Raw genomic sequence first — 21,884 nt, 5'->3', positions numbered from 1 at the left:
TGCCAGCTGAGCATCACATATATCTGAAAAATATCACTGAGACTAAAATCTTGGCATCATGGTTGCAGGGCAATAGCAATCCATTGACAGCAGGATAAGAGCTTTCCCAACATTGAGTACATCATGAGCAGCCCAGTTACATTCGTTCCATTACCACATTGTGATATTTACTAAGGGTGACACAAGTTTACAGCAGTTTCAATTGGGTTATGTAAAGGTGATTTGCTATTTGGGGGAAAAGAAAATTAGATTAGTAAAGATTAAAGTTATTTAACTATTTTGCAGAAGTAAGACATGTCTTTAAGAAGACAAGTATTTATGAATAGTAAAATACTTTCGCTTCAGCAGACATGACTACAGATTCTCATTGCTTCAACTAATACATGCTATCACAGCTAACCTTCTATAGTTAGTAGGTTAACCAACACTTACAGATTGATTTACGGAACTTCATTCATAAAATAGATATTAATGGCATAAACAAGAATGGCCTTGACTATTTTAGTTGAATGGTTTTCAAAGTTGAGATTACAAGCCAGTCACAGGAAGATCAAGCACCGTAGAAGTTTTTGAACTTTGAACCATCCTTCTTCAGGACTTCCACGACAGAATGGCAGTTAGCAGCACTCTGTGTTTAACCAAATTCTCTAGATGATTCAGCTACATGCTAAACTGTGGGAAACTCTACTTTAGCACTTGACTTCAGAATTTAGTATACTATTCTGAAGCTCTCAAAAACCAGAAAACGGTAAATATATTATCTTGGAAAATACTATTTTCTTGGCTCTCAGGTACTTCAGAGCCAGGCAAAAGTGCTCCTAGTGGAAGTCTTTTATGGTCAGCACTGGTTGTCAGCTGAATTTAACATATTGACCTTAGCTAGCTTGCAAGTCTCATTGAAAAGCTCAGTTTTTAACAGCACAACTGACAGTTTTAAGGCAAGTTGACCACAATTTATAAGAAAGAAAATATTTTTGTTTCTAGCTTGTGTTCTGGAATTCACTTTCAAAGCTTAATTCAATTTTCAGGTTTTCAAAGATGCTAAGAGTCAACTGTAAACATAAAATCTAGGAATGGGTTGATGGAGGAGCTACTACAAACAGTACAATATAAGAATTAATTTAAAAAGATTTAAAATGCTCACTTTATACTGGTACTCCTTATATCTAAGTGCTATTCTGTATTCTTTGATCAATGTATATTACTAGGAAATTAATATACATTCTCCAGTGTGTTGGTAAATCAACACCCAGGTTTGAAGATAAGATAATTAGAAATCTGATGATTTGACAAAGACCTATCAATTTACAGTGAAATTGGGTTTTAATAGAGACTTGCAAACTCTAGAACATTGGTAGTTTGGGCTTGTAGCCATTTTCCAAATGAAGATATTTTATCAAGGTTCAATCTCAAAAGCAAAAGACATTCTTCATCTCCTCCCTTTACACTCAATTATGACTTTTTTTAAAAGCACATTTGAAAAGAACTTTTCCTTGTTTAGTCACAAGTTGGAAGGACTTATTTTTAGTTTTAACCTAAATCAAATAGTGTTGAACCATAACATTTTTTAAAGTAAAAGGGGAGAGGGAGCCATAATCTCTCCTATTTTAAGAAACTTGAACTCCATTTGCACTTAGAGAAACAAACCCCCCAAAACCTGACCATGCAAACTTCAGAACTGAACTTGGCAAAGGCAGATTCTGATGAAGGAAAAATGCAGTGAAAGCCAAGTACTATGAGAGAGAGAGAAAAAAAGACCTTTCCTACTTTAAAAGTCAACCAGACTTAAATAGAATGTCTGAGATCAAAGAAAACATATTTTCTTGCATTTAAACAATGTTGTCTACATTTATAACAGGTCAGAAAACAGCAATGTTTAGAAGGCGTGCAGGTGTGCATTACCATGACAGAATGACCAGTGTAGAAGTTAGGAGATGTGTTAAGATGGCAGAGACTTTCAATCAGAAAACCATCTCCAACTACCTTCTCTACAATCTCCACCAGCAGTAGAGTTTTTAAAATAGCCAAGAAAATAGATTCTGCATGTGTAGGACATTAAAAGAGTTAAATATCTGAGATAATGTCAATGTAAATTATCTCTAAGCTAAATGATTTTCGTTTGTAAAGACCCCCACCCAAACTCTTCTGAACATTGTTATTATATACCTGGGTTTGTTTTGGAAACAAAGCACTGTTATTTTTTAGCTTTATTTTAACTTGTATTTTTTTAATTTTATTTATTTTTAGTTTAATCAAACTAATTGATAAGTATTAATTACTAATTTGGAAAAAAGCAAAGGAATGAAAATAATTTAATGCCACCAATAAGATTCCCTCCAGGGTGACTGAAGACACAATGGAGGGCTGAAGTTGGCTGAACTAATTGTATACTTGTTTTAGAATGCATTCTGTGAAAGAGCTGCCTGTCTCTCTATGTTTCTGCCTATTTCTGTGTTTGTTTTGTCTCTCTGTGTGTGTGTATTTCTCTCTCTCTCTCTCTCTCTCTCTCTCTCTCTCTCTCTCTCTCTCTCTCTCTCTCTCTTTCCCCCTACCTCCCACACTGGTTATGAACTTACTAGCCAATATCCATCAGTTTATCCTGAATTCTTTATGATCATGAAATCATGAAAGCTTGGGCTTTAACATTAAATATATGAGTGGTTGAATTTTAACTGCTCCCCTTATTTGTTAAATCTAATTGGGAAAGTTCTAGTAGCTTCCATTTCTCCATTTAAAAATTAGAGTGGTATAATATCTAAATCCCAGAACTAAAAAGGATAAAAAGAGAAGCCTGGCGACTATTTCCTGTAGATTTCAGGACCTGCTGCAGAGAATCACACTGGCAACAGAAGTAATAAAATTTGACTGAGGTGAACTGCTGAGAGCAATATAATATCAGTTTTAGACTAATTAGCATGCAAAATGTGTTAACCAAAACTATCTCCTGGCTACAATGGTGACTTATGCTTATAGTCTCAGCTCTCTGCAGGTACAGGATTCTAAGAGGATTGTGACTTTGAGACCATCCTGGGCTATATAGCAAGGCACTGCTCTGAAAAAGCCAAGATCTGATGCTCAGTGGTAGATCTCTTCTCTTTTATACACAATGCTCTGACTCTGATGTAATCTGATCTGTTTACTGTGCTGCACGGTAATATGGTTCCTTACTTGACTTGTGAAGGATTCCTTCTAATTTATGTCAACAAAGCAGTTTTGACTAATGGGGTAAGCATTCCAGCATCTATTATATAGGATGTAAGAAGGGAAAAAAATATTCATAGTCCTTGGGACTAATGTTTTCAGTTTTCAGAGGGAGAGATAATTAATAAAATGATGAAAAATTATTGAACAATTGTGTCTGAAAAACATTAACATAGCTGAGAGAGGGAGAATGAATGTTATCTAGGTTCAGCTCCAAAATAGATTATCCAATCACAAGTGCAAATCCCTACCCACGAGCAACACTAAGTGGACTCAGTCATGTGTATGTGCATGTGCAATATATATGTGTGTTTATTTATTTGTGTATGTGTTGTGTGTGTGTGCATATAACAATCATAATTACAAAAAGAAAAAAAAACATGACTTTAGGAGAGAGATTTGGGGACATGGGAAACTTTTGAAAGTGGAAGGGAATAGAAACGATATAAGTACAATACTGATGCATGACATTCTCTAAAAAGTAAGGTAATGATAATGATAACGATAATAATAATAATAATAATAATAATAATAATAATAATTACTGACACAAAATGTGAAGTTAAAAGAAGGAAGGTGCACTAAATGGAAGTGACAAGAGAAAGGCACAATAGAGTAAAACTGAAAGATGTTTCTGAGACATTAATCAGCTGTATTAAGGGTGTCTCAAGGGTGTCTTCCACTTCCTGGGGATTTTTGAGGAAGAGTTCTTTTGTCCCAAATGTTTTTGAAGGATGCCAGCAACAGAGCTTTGAAGAAGTCAGAGTCCCTCTATCGAGTACAATGCCCATTTATATTCTATTTAGCAAAATAAAGACTTTCACTCTAAGGGTAAGGTCACAGCAACTGCTTGTAGTCTTTAAGGAAGTCAGAGTTCTGAAACTTAGGGGTTTTAGACACAGTGATAATTCAGTCTATATTCCTATGTACTTGACCCTTTTCACATCAGCACCATGGGCTGATGTGATCCGGTACAAAGAGAAGTAACATAAATATTGTACTCATGGTACATGTTTTGCCATAAGTAAGATATTCTTGTATCATATTTTGAAGCCTTTGATGCCATATTCTAGAAGCTTTATCATGATCAGTAACTAAGTTTGCCAATTCATCTAGAAAATACTACTTCTTTTTATTTTGTTCTGTTTTGTTGTAGGCATCTATTTGAATCAATTTTTTAAAAAATCTAAATTGTTCTATAGTAAGAAAACACTGCAGAATCTAAGTAACTCAATACTTTAATACGTTGCTGTTGACTGAAAATTTACTGTGTCACAATTACTATTTTGAACAACATTTTTCCATTTGTTAGCCCAGAAATAGTGTTATCTATCTTATAAGAAAACTCCTTGTAACATGACCCTTCATAGTGACAGTCTCTCACACCACAATGCATTACATCAATATTACTTCAGCTCAAACTATCAGAAAAGAGGCAAGAAAGTGGCCTTCCCATGGATTATAAAGGAGAGGAGAACTGAAAACACAGATGGGAATGGAAAGATGCACAACAGTGTTTCTAAACCTTCTGTTTCACTTTTTAGATGAGGAAATGAGCTCTGTTGGACAGAAAGTGAAAATTGGATTCTCAACATGAGACTAGTAGAGCAGTTTTGATCAATGAGAGTCAGATCATGTAACTCTCCTACTTGACTGATGTTTCTTTCACATATAAGAAAACCAGGATTTAGTTATCCTTTCTGGCTTAATCACTGTAGGTCTCTAGACTCCTTAGGAAGCATTATTCACTTGCAATTGAGACACTAATAGGTTGATACACATTTTCTACAATGTCAGGAAGTTATGAAGCAGAAAGAAGTTGGTGTAATTATAGTCTATCTATAAAACTAAATAGAGGTTTTTATTTTAAAAACATGAATTTATTTCTTGTTTTATATGTGAAACTATGCATGATGTCAAAACTGGGCTTTTTAAAGTTATATCACTGAATAGAAATCTATCTAAACTTCAAGCTACATATATTTTTTTCAATTTTTATATGATTGGATAAAAACTAAATTCTAATTTAGGTAAATTTATGCTAAATAGTATTTAAATTAGCTTCAAACAATAGCTCCTGAAATAACAAACCTGTAAGATATCTTGCATAGTAAAATTAAGTATTCGTGCATACTCTCAAACAAGAAGAATCTACAATGCTCACTTCCTTAGTTAATCTTATAGGTTGAAATCAAAGTTCTCTTGAACTAACAGAAACAATGACAGACATTTGACCAACCATGACTTAGTGGAATTCCAGTTAAAGTGATATGCAAGGGGAGAATTAACAAGAATGAAGGGCAGAGCAGATGTTGACATTTGTCTCAAACTATCTATAGTTGATGGGGCAGTAACCAGAGAACTGCATGAGATACAGTGATATCTCTTTCTTCACAAGAATGTGATAATACCCAAGATGTCACTGAAGCAGCTCATAAAGCTTTTATTTTCTCAAATATCTCAATCAGACTCTCTTCAATGACCATACTTTATTGCCAGTCCTTTTAAACTCTATTTGTCTATAATTGTTATGAGAGCTTGTGTCTGTGGTAGCCTTTAGGAAAACATGAGAGAAATACAAACATCCTTTCTACATTGCTTTGCAAACCATCCAGTTAAGGATCACAAAACAAGCAGAATGACAACAATTATCCCTATCTGAATCCTCCAATTCTGCCAGTAAGTTAATCTTTTTATACACCATTCTTTAAATATCTTGTTGATACTGGTCACTTTAAATGATAGTAAGAATAAAGTATAAAGATGACCCTGAAATTCTGCAAAGAATATTAGCACTGGTAATTGGTAAAAGGATAGTTATCATATCAATTGCATTGCTTTGTAAGGGAAGATATATATATCTTCCCTTACAAATATATATATACATATATATATACACATATACATACATATACATACACATATATATACACATATATGTGTGTACATATATATATGCACATATATATGTATATATATATACATATATATGTTTATATACATACATATATTTGCAGAAACTTTGACACAAATCAATAGCATGTTGTTAGATGAATATATATTTTTTGCTTCTTTTAGAGCCTACTAGAAAGTAGAAATATATTTGTTTCTGTATGAATGCTATGGTATAATTTATCATTATTTCATAGGTGTTGGCTTTAAATATAAATGTACAGTGGATTGCTTTTGTCCTTCTAGCTAGTATGTTGGCCCAAGCACAAAATAGTTTGTTTCAATTTGAGAGTTTAAGAAAGGTTTGATGAAGTGATTATAAATTTTAGAATATCATCATCCAGCTTTTTTTCCAAGCTAAAGTTTTTAAAGACACATAGAATTTAAAACATACTTTGCTAGCAAGCTAGCATGATTAAACTGAAAAAAAAAAAGTCCTCTTATGCGTTTTTGATTATTTTAATAATCCATTCCTTCTCTGTAATATCCATTTTGCAAAGATCCTCATGGATACCCTTTAAACTACTTCTGACATTTACTCCAGTTTCATGCCATAAATGAGACTTGGCTAACCACAGACTTAAAACACACCCACACAGTCACATTTGCTCCCCTCTAGGAGTTTCCTTGTTTGGTGCTTTTTCTGTGATTCTTATTTATCTCTTTAGTTTAAGCCTACTTCTAAGAAGATAAATAAATGTGATATATATATATATCATTGTCTTAGATATTGCTGCATAGAATCCCTCAAAACAGTTTTTTTTCAATTTATGAATGAACATATTATTTATTCAAGATTTAGATAAAAACTTATGGGACCTCTGTTTGAAGGAACACAGTACTTTCCTATAAATGACTTACTTCTTTTCTGTTCTGTACAATCTCTTATACTTATTCAAATGATTCAGATGAACGTTGACCTATTCTTTGACTATTCTTTAGTACCATGACGATAAGTAATTTGTCTAACAATCATGAGCTGACCCAAGTTATCTCCCACTCCATGATTCCATACAAGGGCATTCTTGAATGGCCAACACTATGCAGTCCTGAGCTATATTATTTCATAACACTGTCAAATACAGTGAATCCGTTTTTCCCTCTGAGAAGAAAGCTTACTTAAGACTCTAGATGTACTAACAACTCAATTTTCTCAGTCAGCTATGAGAAAGCATAATGCAGCCAATGATGGAGAAAACATAATAACAAGAATGCCATCTTGCCTAAAAATGGAATTCTAATCTCCCAAGCCATATTCTGAATGAGACAAATGATTTTTGACATATTCGAGAACAAAAACAAAAAAAAAAAATTAGCACCCAATCATTGAACTTTGAAACACTGAAACATCATTTCATTCCTCATGTTACCAGTACTTGTATCTTTAGAGATGAGAGTAATGTACCTGTTTTAACACCAGTGTAATCTTCATGCAACTTTCTCATTAATGCTAGTTTTAAGACAAAGGATTTAAGTCTATTCACAGTGGGAATATCAAGGTCATATATTTTATTGTTGTTGAGAAAAGATTCTGGAAGAATCTCAAGTAACCAAGTCGATGCCAAACCAACTGAGGTAGATTTCATTCCATAGTGCTCCAGTTATTCATGGAATGTTGTTTAATCATACCCTAACTTATAGGCTAAAAGAAATAGATTAAAATTATCATCACTGTTAATTGGTTACAAGACAATGAACACCATTATAGTAAGTTTATAACTTAGTAACTAGGCCCTGGAGGGATGAACATATACCTCATTTTTAATTAGAGAGTTAATAAATCAAAATAGGTGGAGAATGCTTTCTGAAATAATTTCTCATCGTAACAGGGAAAGATGTTTTCCCCATTTCACAAGTTTGCCAAAGCTAATCCACATAATCTTGAAGGTAATGTTAGTCTTGTCTTCCAGTTATGTAGATCCCTGCTATTTCTTTTCAGATGAACTGGTCACAAAAAGTTAAAAATCTCCAGCTCACCTGAGCAGCACAGTAGAACTGGCCCTGGGTCTGGAGGTTGTGGGTGAGTCAGCTCTGGGGCATGAGACCTAGCCATGCCTCTTGTCTGCTGTATAGTGGTGCAAAGAGAAATGCCCTCCTCCACTCTTTTGTCCCTTACCACCTATGACAGCTAGGAAAATTGAACCCAGGATCATGAGAGTGGGAGAACTGATCATGTCCCTCACTGGCTGCAAAAGTAGGAAGAACTATCCCTGCACTTTTCCTGGACAGCAAGGTAGAGCTGGCCCTGGTTGCCAGGGCAGAGCATGAGCCAGTCCAGAGTGCATGAGAGCAAGAGAGCTGGTTCAACAACTCACATGTGGAAGCATTCAGGAAAGCAGGCCTTATGTGGCCAACAAAGTAGAGCTAACCCTGATGGCATGGGATCAGATATACCAGCCCTGGGGGCATGAAAGCAGGAGAGGTGGCTCTGCCACTTACTGGAGGCAACACTGGATGGACCAGCCAGGGCAGGGCAGGAGAGCTTGTCTAGGTGGTGTGGGTGTGGAAGAGTTGTCAGGCTTTCAAACTCAGACACCTCTCAGGTCCAGATCCAGGGCTTTGTATTGGCCTACCCCATCTACCCCATCAATGAACTGCTGGATTGCATGAAGGCCTGTCTTAAAGATCCAAAAACTATAAGAATTCCATGATACAAGGCAATAACAGGATATCTGAAAGGAGTCCCAGTGAGGTTCCAGTAACGATGAAATAGCTGAAGCCAGAAGCCTAGTACCAAACCAAGTCATGGCAATGAAAGTAGGCAAGCAAAAAAGCATTGACAAATGGATATAAGGTAGGATACACTGTTACACAGCACAACTTTCAAAATGAGCTTAATTTTTTTCTGTTGAGGAGGGAGGGTATTGCAAGATCAAGAGTAGATATGAGGGGAGAGGAAGATGAGTGGGATTGGGGTTCATGATATGGAATTTACAAAGAGCCAATATAAAGTTAAAAAATTCTGCAGCCTTACTCTTCTCTTCACAAGTTCACATGCATGAAACCCCGAGTTATACTATAGCTTAAAGTCCTTTCCCTCGGTATGTCATAGGGGGAGTCATTTGGCAAAAGAGTCACTGGTAATGTCATTAGAAAAAAATGTGAACAAAAATACATACTGGGAAAACATAATATGAAGACACAAGCCAGACAAACATCTGCAAGACCTGGAGAAAGTTATAGAGCACATTTTTCCACAGCTCTCGGAAGAAAGCAATCCCATTGATAACTTGATCTCTGACTTTAACTTTAGAATTTCTTGTGCTGTGTTTCTGTTGTTTAAAGCATCCACTTTTTATTATAGACTTGGCATACAAACACACATGTATCTTCTTTCTATGTCAAGTTATAGATCTCTTTTCTGGACTGTAAGTGTGCCTATGTGCCTGTATGTATGTATGTATGTATGTATATATGTATGTATATATGTACACATGAAGCTCTAACATTGACAATCATTTGAAGAAACTGTGGCTCTTAGGATTTGATGATACACAATTGGCTGTGTTATATGAGGAGCAGTGCCTTCTTGCCAGGGCCTATGTGTTTAGGCTTGCTTGAGCTATACTGCATTCTTCCTAATCACACTGTGTTAGAAGTATATCATAAATAGTCACTATCATTATGTGACCCATATATTTTTATTCTCCAAGCTTGTGGATCTTTGTATTTAAACATGTGTTTAAGTCACACAAGAATTGTTTGAAGAGAATATTGAATTAAGTTCATTTCTTTTTCTAGTTTGAATTATGATACTTTATTCAGAGTTGCTGCTTCATGTGACAGGCTGACATTTTGATAAATATAGAAATGTTTTCTTTGGATTTGGTAAACATTTCTCTTTTAATTTATTTTCTTTTACATTCCATATTCCATTTGCCAGCCTCCCCCCATGCACCCTCCAACTGCTCCACATCCACACCTCCTCCCCACCCCAACCCCTTTCTCCATGTGGATGCCCACACCCCCCACCCCACCTGACCTGTATGCACCCAGGGGCTTCCAAACTCTTGAGGGTTAGTTGCATCATCTTTGAATGAACTCAGACCTGGAAGTCCGCTATTGTATATGTGTTGGGGGCCTCATATCAGCTGGTATTTGCTGCCTGTTTGGTGATCCAGTGTTTGAGAGATCTCGGGGGTCCAGATTAATTGAGAATGCTGGTCCTCCTACAGGGTTGCCCTTCTCCTCAGCTTTGTTCAGCCTTCCCTAATTCAACAACAGGGTCAGCTGCTTCTGTCCATTGGTTGGGTGCAAATATCTGCATCTGACTCTTCAGTTGCTTGTTGGGTCTTTCAGAGGGCAGTCCTGATAGGTCTCTTTTTGTGAGTGCTCCATGGCCTCAGTAATAGTGTCAGGCCTTGGGGCCTCCCCTTGAGCTGGATCCCACTTTGGGCCTGTCGCTGGACCTTCTTTTCCTCAAGGTCCTCTCCATTTCCATCCCTGTAATTCTTTCAGACAGGAACAATTATGGGTCAGAGATGTGACTGTGAGATGGCAACCCCAACCCTCACTTGATGCCCTGTCTTCATGCTGGAGGTGGGCTCTGTAAGTTTCCTCTCCCTACTGTCTAGCATTTCATCTAAGGTCCCTTCTTTTGATTCATGAAAGTCTCTCACCTTTCAGGTCTCTGGTGCATTCTGGAGAGTCCACCCAACCTCCTATTTCTTGAGGTTGTCTGTTAAGTTCATTTCTTAACATGGAGCATCATGGACAACAGGTTCCAGGGACCCAATGAAATGCACAATCTGCCCATGCTAAAATCCTTATATGAAATAATAGGGTGTTAGCATAAAATCACCCCATACTCTCCTATGATTTAGCCTCTACTATGCATCATTTCTAACACTTGCCCCAATCAACTTGCTCATATGACAAAACTTTACCAAATATTTAGTCTATCCTATTTTGATTCTTTTTGAGAAGTTTTCCTGACTGCCAACTCAAAGATTTCTATAGCACTAAAGAATTCCACTAGTTCCATTTAATTACCTATGTCCCCAAAGAAACAATCTCTTTTTTGTTTTAATTTTTTTAGAAACAAACTCTTTATCATCAAGTGTATGTTGTCTTTACCATCGTATCTTACAAATGACACAAAGATGGGATGGAAGCAAGTTCTGATAACAGAATATAGAGCTGTAAAAGACATTTCTACATTCTACTTCTCTGAATTCCTTGTAATATAAAGCATAATTTTTATAACATATGATATATATTTTCAGCTAAAAGTTAGGAGTTTGGGGTGACAATGGCAGTGCATGTCTTTAATCTCAGCACTCTAAAGGCAGAGGCAGGCGTATTTCTCTGAATTATGGTCTCCATAAAGTTCCAAGACAACCAGAACTATATAGAGAGACTCTGTTTTAAAGACAAAAGTTAGGAAATTCATACTTACTATTTGCATATTTAGTATATTCTCTCTTTGACAGTGTTTGCCAAACAATTAGCTGGTAATTTTTACTCTAATTATCAGTTTTATGAGAAAATATTGCAGCTTACAGTTTAGAGGCAGTTTGTGGTATATTGTAAGTATCCATAACATTCATCATTAAAGAAATGCAATGACACTATGTAGAAAAGTAAATTGTTCTTTAGTGGGAATAAAAATCTCCCCTCAATGAAGTCTACTCTAAATTCATATCTGCTAAATTTAAAGCCAGGCATCAAAGTACTCAAACTAGTGCTCATTAATGGCCACACAAACAGACCTCCTCATACTCTTTAAAAAACACAACAGTATCCAGATTTCAGCAATATAACTTCACGATGTTCAATATCCAACCAAAAGACACAACATTTCAACTGAAGTGAAAAGTTACTCACTCATAACAAATAGGGAAAATTAATCCATATAAACAAATGCAGAGTGTTCTTGTCATAGCCACAAGTTGAATATTCTATATTTAACATTCTGAATAATTTTGGTCTTAATTGACTCTGAAGTTTTTGTGGGTAATCCACTTGCTTTATAATTCACTTTCATATAGAAACTCACCAATCTAGACTAAACATTGTATGTGTGTCCTTTATTGAGCTTTTCTTGGATTCTGTTACTATAGTTATTACTGATCACATAAAAGGAACCGAGATTCAAACCCTGTGCTCTAAACCTGCTTCCTACTCTTCAAAGAAGCCAGAACTAAGGCTGCTGCCCGTATATTCTCCTTGATTTCTCTGCATCTGGGCAAGGGTTGGTATTCCTTATAAGGTAAGTGATAACCTAAATGAGCCCTGGGATTTGGGAGCATAACAAACAGTCTTTTTATTTGCAATTATCTCTTGAACCATGGCTTCTATATAAGTAAATAATAACTCTAATTTTGAGACTGTCAATAATGATATAATTAGTCATCAGATGCATCAAAATATCTTTATATGTAAGTGTAAGTTATACATGATTAAAGGAAACTATTAACTTAGAAGTATAAAAGACTTGATTTTCAAAAATAAGGCCAATAAAATAGTAATTGAAGCCCAATAAAATAGGAACAGAATTTATAAAAAACAATAACAATGAATAGAATCTTGATGATTTCTGGATAAATATTAAAGTGTAATATTAGAAGAATGAGAATCTTCAATCGGCCAGGAGCCATAACACCATTCAAATAAATATTGTTCATTAATTTTGAATTTTTAAAAAGCGTCAACATGCACTTCCAAGAATCACAAGAACAGCCAATTATTGTTAACTGATGTCAAGTTAATTATTGTTAAACATATCAAGTGTATAAAACTCCTCCTGCTTGTTCCTTATTATTGTAAACAACAGAACAGTACAGCTTTTTCCCTCCAAGTAGCTACCATCACTCGCAGTCAAGGAAATACTCAGCTGCTCTCTCTGGGTAGGAACTGTACAGTCTTAATAAGCATCTCTCTTCTTTGGAAAACAAAATTAGAAAAACACAGAAAAGTTCTGTCTCTCCACATTTCAATGAGTTTTCACAAACAAGCAGATGTTATGACTCTGCCCTTGAAATTCTGACTTATTCCCCAACACTTTTAAGAATAAAGAATACACCATTACTCTCTTATTTCATTTTTGTTTTATTTCTTGTATTACACTGTTTCTAGTATTGCCTATAAGGTTACATTCAATTCTATTGGGTGACTGGAAAAGTAAATACCTGTTGGCTAAGCTGGTTGTAGACAAAATCTATTGAGACAGAAAATGTATACTTGAGATATGGCCTCCAGTCAAATTATTGTTTTTTTTCCTGAGCCTTAAAGTATGCTAATTTTCACCATTGTGAAAATGTTTAAGAGAAACTGTATTAAAGAAGGAAAAAGTCAACTGGCTGAGCTATTTAACATGTTTAGGCAAAATATCATATCACATCAAATGAACTTCATGGCAAGAAGGCACACTCGGATGGTATACTGGAAGAGGCCAAGGAGAACACACACTCCATGGCACACCTTAGCTGCTTTATTGCCTTCAGCCAAAACACTGTTGCAAGATTCCTACCACTAAAATATCAACACATGAGCCTGTGCAGACTATTTCATATTCCAACCACAACACAGAAGAAAATGGGTGCCTGCTCAATAGTGACATCAAAGCTTTGGAAAGGCCTGTAATGCAATGCATCACATATATAAATAAGAGATGCCATTTATATGAATGTAAGAAAATTAAGGTAAATGTTCACAGTGTGAAACCAGGACCTCTGACAACTCATCTGTCTCTAAATATAATTAATTTTTATGCATTGATTCATTCACTTATTGGTTAGGCTCCCCTAATAGCTTTATTGAGGTATAAACATTCTTCAGTGTATTTTAGTATACATTGTGATGACTTAATGACTACTCATTATAAAATGAGCAGTAAAATTACATTAATAAGGATGCATATCATGGTACATAGTTAAGTTTCTTTAACAATTACACTTGCAATACACTCTTTGCAAAAATGTGAGGTGCGTGATACAACAGTATTGATAGCTATCATACAGCATTTTAGTTTTCCAGAATTTATTCACTTTTCCTAACTGAACTTGTGCATTCTTTAACCAACATTTTCCAATTTTCTTGGCCACTACCAATTTCTTCTGTTTTCCTGAGTCCAGTATTTTGAAGTGTCCACATACAAGAAAAGGTGTGCAGTATTTGTCTCGATATGTAAGACTTATTTCAGTTCATAGTATGGCCAAGATTATGCATCTCTCTGATACACCATCACACTGTGGCCTTGCCTGTCAGGTCTCCATTGAGAAAGCCAATTTAGTCTGTTGGAGGGGCTTCTATATGTAACTGCTTTAGTTATTCTGTTATTTGTTTATTCTTTACTTTTGGAAAATGGGAGATTAACTGAAACATTTCTTGACAAAGGACTCTTACATCTGATCTATTTTCTAAGTACTTATTTAATCATGTCATACAAAGTACTTTTATTATATTCACTCTCTTACTCCAGCTCCTAACATACCCACCCCTCTTCTCTACTCACCCAGCATCATGCCCTGTTGTTTAAAAACCCATCAAACCCAGTTTGCATTATCTATACATGCTTGAGTGCATGATTTGCCCTGGAGGTTGATCAGCCCACCAGAGTAACACTGCTAAAGACAATTTGGATATGCAGAATGTCAGACAAATCAGATTAGAACCTAGTTTGTCAGAATAGAGCAACTCCCAAGAAACTCTTACCCATGTAAACATTGAGGACCACTGACTACACCATCCCACAGAGGTACATGAATTCAAATAGGCAAAAGAAAACAAAGCAAAAGAAGTGTAAGAAATCACTTTTCTCACTTTGACTTTGTCTGGACATTTCTTTAGACATTTTTATTTACAAATGGTTTACATGAATGTCTGTGGCTTAGAAGCTATATGAGAGTCTCAAAGATAAAATTGGATTTTTTTTTTTGGAAACAATTTTTGCTTGGTAGATTGCATTGATGGCCAAGCTAACAACAAGTTGTTTTATTCCATCCTTATCTGGGTTGCTGAATTGGCCCTAGCAGAAAACACACATGGTTGGCATGCTGGCTGACACACTTATTAGGAAAGTGCAATGCCTACGTAGTTCCCTAATTTCTATGGCTGCATTTGAATGAAGAAGACAAAACTGACAAGCTGTGACAAAGACCATATGGCCCACAGAGCCAAATGTACTTATTAGGTCTTTTAAAGTAAATGTTTGCTGATTCTACACAATTCAATATACCCAAGAACAAACTAATTACATTTTCTTATTTTTCTTCCTCAGGAGCAAAACAAAAGTACATTTCTAGCCTAGAGTAAATTGGTACAAGATTTAGATTCCAGGAGGATGAGATTAAATTCTCAATGTAAGATCATGGCTATTTATAACAAACCTGGGTGGATTAGATTGACCATTCTCTATGCTATTTTAATGGCTTGAGTCATAACATGTGTACTTAGTGCTCAGGGTCTGTTTGTTCCTAAGATTGTTATTGTTTTGGTTAAAAAAAATGTAGGACATTGGCCCCTGAAGCAACTATACCCCATAATCAAAATAGTTCCCAATATCATCAAACTCTACCACTAAAGAACACATAAAACTTAAAAAGAACATACTGATTATACCTATGTCAGAATTCACACTTTCCTACTATCTGGCAAATGTGTCAATATTTTTATAAAAGCACCTGTAAAAACTGACACACTAGTAGCCAGCCGTGGTAGCTAGTGTTTCTGTCCTCAGCACTTGGAAAGATAAAACATGAGGATCTGGACCTCTAAGCTCTTCTGGGCTAAATATGAGGTTTAAAGTCAGATTGGGTCTCAAGAGGTCCTCCTTCAAACAAGTGGATTAACAAATGGATAGAATGAACAGTGCAATGTTTTAGAAGCTAACTAAGATATGGAAAAACACAGATTCACAGATAGCTGAGAGTATAGCTCAGTGGTAAAGTACTTGTCTAGCATGTTCAAAATCTTTTGTTTGATCCCTAGTAGTAAAAGATTAAAAGATAAAAAAAAACACCTTGGCACCTTGGCTGAGTTAGCATAAGACTTCTGTCTTTACAAGTGGTTCTCAACCTTGCTAATGCTGTGTCCCATTAATACACTTTTTCATGTGGTGGTGACTGCCAAACAAAATTATTTTTCTATTTCATGACTGTAAATTTGCCAATGTTATTAATCCTAATGTAAATATTTGATATGTAGAATATCTGATATGCAACCTCTGTGAAAGGGTCATTCAGCCTCCTAGAGAGGTCTTGACCCACAGGTTGAGAGCTGCTGATCTTCTAGAAACCAAACTCCAGAATAACTTCAGAATTGAACTTCCAGTGAAGTAGAGTCTAATGAGGTAGCAACCAGGTAGTATTTCATTAGAATTTTATCACTAATTTAATAATCCATTAGTTATTAATCTTTCAATAGATATAACTTCTCTCTATATATGGATATTATTTTATAAAAGTAGTATATAAATTATGAAATTCCTATCTACCCAACTTTTATTTTTAGACCTACTCTTATACAACTTTCACTGATGATAAAACAAATACTTCAAACACCAAACTGGAAAACATACCTAACAGTCATTCTATAACTTATTTTGTACAGATTATACTTCAAATATGTTATATATCTATAAAAATTAACAAATTTAAACTGAATTTTAAAAATTCATGTGTAGAAGTTACAAGATTACTCAGTTGGTAACACTGGTTTCTGCACAAGTGTGAGGAACCTAGATTGAAATCCACAGTAATCATTTAAAACCTAGGGGTGAATCTACAGTCCGAGTACTGGGAAGACAGAGACAGAAAAATTCCTGGAGCTAGCAGACCACCCATTCTAGCTTAATCAGTGAGATCTAGGCTCAGAAAGAAGCCTGTGGAAAGCAACTAAGGAAGACACCCAATATTGACCTCTGGCCTCCATATGAACCTACAAAGAGGTGGTGGGTAGTGACAGAGAGAGAGACAGAGACAGAGAGAGAGCACAAGAACATATACATATATCTATCCACATAATGGTCTCCCACACAGATCCTCACAATGGCACATCATGTGATTTTTGCTGTTGTAGAATACCAGCGGGCTACTACACTAGTGAATCCATAGGACAGATCCATTCAGTTGTGAACCTTTTCAACCCTATGAGCTGGAGAGACTGAGCTGTGTCATATTCAAATACATGTTGATTGAACACCTCTCTAGAGCTACCTTAGGGGTATACTTCATGACTCTCTCTCTCTCTCTCTCTCTCTCTCTCTCTCTCTCTCTCTCTCTCTCTCTCTTGTGTGTGTGTGTGCCTTGACTTCAAACTTTGATTTAAATCATCTTTTATTAATCTTCAAAATGAGCAATTAGATTTTCTCATTAGTAAAAAACGAGATATTGGAAAATATGTTGTTCAAAGAGTGTCCTTCCCTTTTTCCAAAATGAATGAGTATTAAAGTGTATTAGTTGTAAAATTATAATAAAATCATCTTTCTAGCCATGTTACTTTCATATGTTCATTTTTAAAATGATAATATCATTACTGTCTTAATAATTGGTGCATACATACAAAGAAGAGTCAAAAGGATTTCAAATATTTTCATAGTTCATAAATTCTTCCTTTATTATTTTTAATAAAATATTTTAAAAGACTAACTGTACAATTTTATGTAAACTTAAAAAAAAAATAATCTCTGCTTGGAAGCATCAAAGACAGATATGAACTTCTTAAATTAAAAATTAGTGAAAAAATACACTGAATCTGTCAGAATTAACTGAGGAAGAATTGTTTAAAGGGCAGGGATCTATGATTCTAGATAAATATTATGTTCAAATATTTATTCATGGTCTTCAAATAAATCTATGAAATGGAGTGATAGCTTAATCAGAATAACTAGTGTGCAGAAATTGATAAAATACAAGATTTTGTATTGGCTTAATGTGATAAAAGTGTTACTTTTACAATAAACTACCTGCAGTGACAAACATTTACCTCATTATCTCTTTTGGGAGCAAGTTGATTATTACCCCTCAGCTTAATTTACTTTCCAAATGGTCTTATGTATGAAAATCATGTTATCAAATGAGAAGTAATCATGATGAAAGTATACATTCTCACCAGAAGTGACCCACATACTTCTCATATTTGATTGACAAGAGCTGGTCATATTACTTTCCTAATACACCAAGGAACCAAGAAAAAAAATTCCTTAAGCAGCAAGAATCCTCATTATTTTAAGGGTTAAAAAAATTCAGGTAGGCTTGAGTAAAACCTAACTTGTTGCTTATTTTTGTATGGGCTGAAACTTTGAAACGTGTGTTAGATTTTAAGTAGTTATTATTGAAGTCCCTACAGGATGTCTACTATTTTGCTTCATGGTCGATGAAGTGTCAAATATTCTTTGGAACCTGACCAAAAAAGTTGCTGACTTGCCTACACTATGAGAACAAAAGTTATTTGAGAGACAGATTACTCCAATAATCGGCCTTCTAGTTTCCAAATATCAATATGTCTGATCCTTTTTCTCAGAGAAAACCTTGAGGAAACTCCCGTAAGTATCACTAGTTATCAAGTCAGGTCTAGTCCAGATCCCTAACTTGAAATTTTTCATGGTTCAGAAAATACTAAAGAATGAGTCACAACCCAACTTAAACCCATTTCTCTTCAAGCAATGGACAAGAGAAGTAAGTGTTAAAATATCACCATCCACAATCCAGAAAAATAGGCCACTCAACAACAACATAAACAGAAATGGAAGATCTCCAGCCATTGCAAACACTCATGGGCCATAATTAGGATGCCTTCATTCTGCTACTGGGAGGAATATTCTCCTTGGGTAGCTCTTCCATCTTTCCTCCAGAGAGTTTTCCTTAATGAGCCCAAATGAACTACGCCTTTGGGAACCGATATTCCACTATTGTCCTCTAACTTCCAAACTCAATTTCTTTAGCAGTTTTAGGGGCCCCATTATTCTAAAATCACTTAATGATTATTTTACTTATAATTTGGACTCACTATTTATTCAGAAGATGTTCTCCTTCAACACTTCCGTGATTTAGCAAAGCTAGACAGCATGCAGGATACCAAGCAAAATTGAATCTCTATAAACAAAAATATGACCTTTTAAAATAACTAGTATGTATTACAGAGACCAGCTCCTACTGAGCCACTATTTGCTGCTTATTGGAACCTTGGTTTAACTGGAAACCATCTATTTTTGCTTGCTAAATCAGGCAGCCTTATGCAGATTCTTTAAAACCATGTTTCAGTAATTACATTCCAAAGCCTTTCTAGATATTACTGTCAAACCCGATTGATTTCTTAAGGTTTTAGCACAAAAGCTCACCCTTTCAAGTTTCTGTGTGACATCTTTGCTACCACAACCAGATGGACAGGAAGGTCCACACTCAATGTAATCTCTGATACAGGACTGATTGTTAATGGGCCCTGGAGACTAAAAGCTTTTTAGGCCTTATCTCTCCCCATTTTGGAGTGGAAGTGTCTCTGACCCCAGGGGCCCCACATTCCTGCAGATTTATTCTCCTTGAGTGTGCTTTCAGTAATACCAATTATTGCCTGAGCTTGTCTCTTTCCTTGCAATAATTTGCCAAACTCAGCAAATGACAACCAACATAAACTATTAATATCTTCCCCTTTCCATGTCCTTTCCCTTATGAGATTTATAATCATGAATTGTAAAATATTATAGACAAGTTTTACTAAGTGTTTTGCCAACTGAGTGCTTAGTTCTTTCAAAGGCATAAGTTTTATCTTTGATCAATGCCTGATCTGTAAGTCAGAGCCATATATTTTAGTAGCATATTGCTTGCAACATTTTCTGCACAACTTGGGGTAATGTTAGCTGGTCTAAAATGAGCTTCACAAGTAGTTGAACAGAAGGTGATTTTAAGTAACAGTCTATCAGGAAGGCTGCATTTTTGACAGAATCTATCTGCTTTACTCCCTGCCTTACAGATACAGGTTAATGGAGGCTCTCTCATCTTTGAAATGGTATTTGCTAAGGCAAGACATTCAGTAGGCAAAAGAGACAAGAGAAAAGGGAGGAATCTTTGCTTCTCCTATCTTTGATCAATAAGGGTCCCTTATCGATATACTTTGTTGGTCAACTATGTTTCTCCCCAAATGCATGTGTTGTGAGCTTTTTAGTGGCAGGGACAGTTGGGAGTGCAGTTGTATTTGGGATTAGATGAGAGTGTAAGGATGGAGCAGCAAAGTGTTGTTAGTGGTTGTGATGGCTAGTTTTATTTCAACTTGACACAAGCTTGCAGAACTTGGAAGAAGTATCCTCAGCTATGAAAATGGCACTATCAAACTGGCCTATGAGGAAAGTTGTGGTGCATATTCTTGGTTAATGATTAAAGTAGGTGTGTTCAGCTTACTGTTGGAAGTACAACCACTGAGCAGTTGGTCTAGGATGGAAAAAGAATATGGCTAAACAGACCATGGGAACAAATAAAAAAGCACCACTCCTCTATGGCTTCTGAATCCACTCCTGCCGTCACACTCCTGTCTTGAGTTTCTGCTTTAACTTCCCTGAATATTAGACTACAAAATGCAAAATAAAGTAAAGCCTTTTCTCCTCACATTGATTTTGGTCATGGTTTTCAACACAGCAATAGAAACTCTAACTAACACAATGTCTTTTTATAAGGAGATCTCTGTTAGGACAGACACTTGCTCTGTTTCACCCTCAAGTGGTCTCCCATGGCATGATGCAGTAATATGGCTCTGGTAGACCTCAATCTTCCTAATGCTATGACCCTTAATACAGTTGCTCATGTTGTAGTGACTGACAGTCATAAAATTATATTTGTTGGTACTTCAGAACCTTAATTTTTCTACTGCTATGAATCATAATGTAAACATCTGTGTTTTATAATGGTCTTGGCAAACCTCCCCCACAAAAAAGGGTCATTTGACTCTCAAAGGATATCGGACTCACAGGTGATCTAGTTAGAGAAGTGGTTCTCAACTGTGGCTTAAAATTTGTTTTTGTAAATCTCCTGTTTTCATAGTTCCCCCTCCCCCAAGGGGAGAGCAGGAACACAGTTCCCCACTACCACAAATTATGCAGTCGACTTTCCCAGAAGTGCAATAGGTGAGCCTCACTCTGGGAAAACCACCTTTCTGATCATGGTATCTCCCCTGCCATTCCTGATCATGGTATCTCCCCTTCCATTCCTGGTCATGGTATCTCCCCTGCCATTCCTGATCATGGTATCTCCCCTGCCAGGTAATTATTTTTATAGTTTTTATAGCAACAAAAAAAATCATCTAAGACATGTTCTAATACAGAAGGATAATCAGAAGATCCACTTAGATATTATATCATAGGCTCAATAGACTTTGAGAAGGTATCTGGGGAGGTGCCATACAAATGATAAATTAATGTCTGGTAATGCAAACTTCAGACAGTCAACACATCTTCCTTATTCACCCCCAAATAGTTATATGCAACAATAGAACTTATATTTTGACTACTTGATATTTGTGAGGTAATAAAATATTTACTCAAAAATAATAAAAATGGTAAACCAAGGCACAATCATAGACTGTGCCGAATAATAAATGCATTCTGGATATGTTTCCTTGGATGGCCATGAAAGCTTGCACAGAACAGGAGCTATAAACATTGCAAATCCATGGTTGTGAGCACTGGAAATTCAAGCAAGGCTTCAGAAGGTTTGTTTTTAAAAATTGAAGAGACTAGCCAGGCAGTGGTGGCGCACGCCTTTAATCCCAGCACTTGGGAGGCTGAGGCAGGCGGATTTCTGAGT

At 35.8% G+C, this 21,884-nt stretch overlaps 1 pseudogene; it reads right to left on the bottom strand.

Moving 5' to 3' along the window:
* Positions 1 to 21,135: 21,135 nt before the first annotated feature.
* Positions 21,136 to 21,348, bottom strand: LOC116086757 (annotated as a pseudogene).
* Between the last annotated feature and the right edge of the window lie 536 nt (positions 21,349 to 21,884).

Source organism: Mastomys coucha, unplaced genomic scaffold, assembly GCF_008632895.1.
Source record: "Mastomys coucha isolate ucsf_1 unplaced genomic scaffold, UCSF_Mcou_1 pScaffold12, whole genome shotgun sequence".
Classification (NCBI taxonomy): Eukaryota; Metazoa; Chordata; class Mammalia; order Rodentia; family Muridae; genus Mastomys; species Mastomys coucha.
This window is presented reverse-complemented; position numbering and strand designations above follow the sequence as displayed.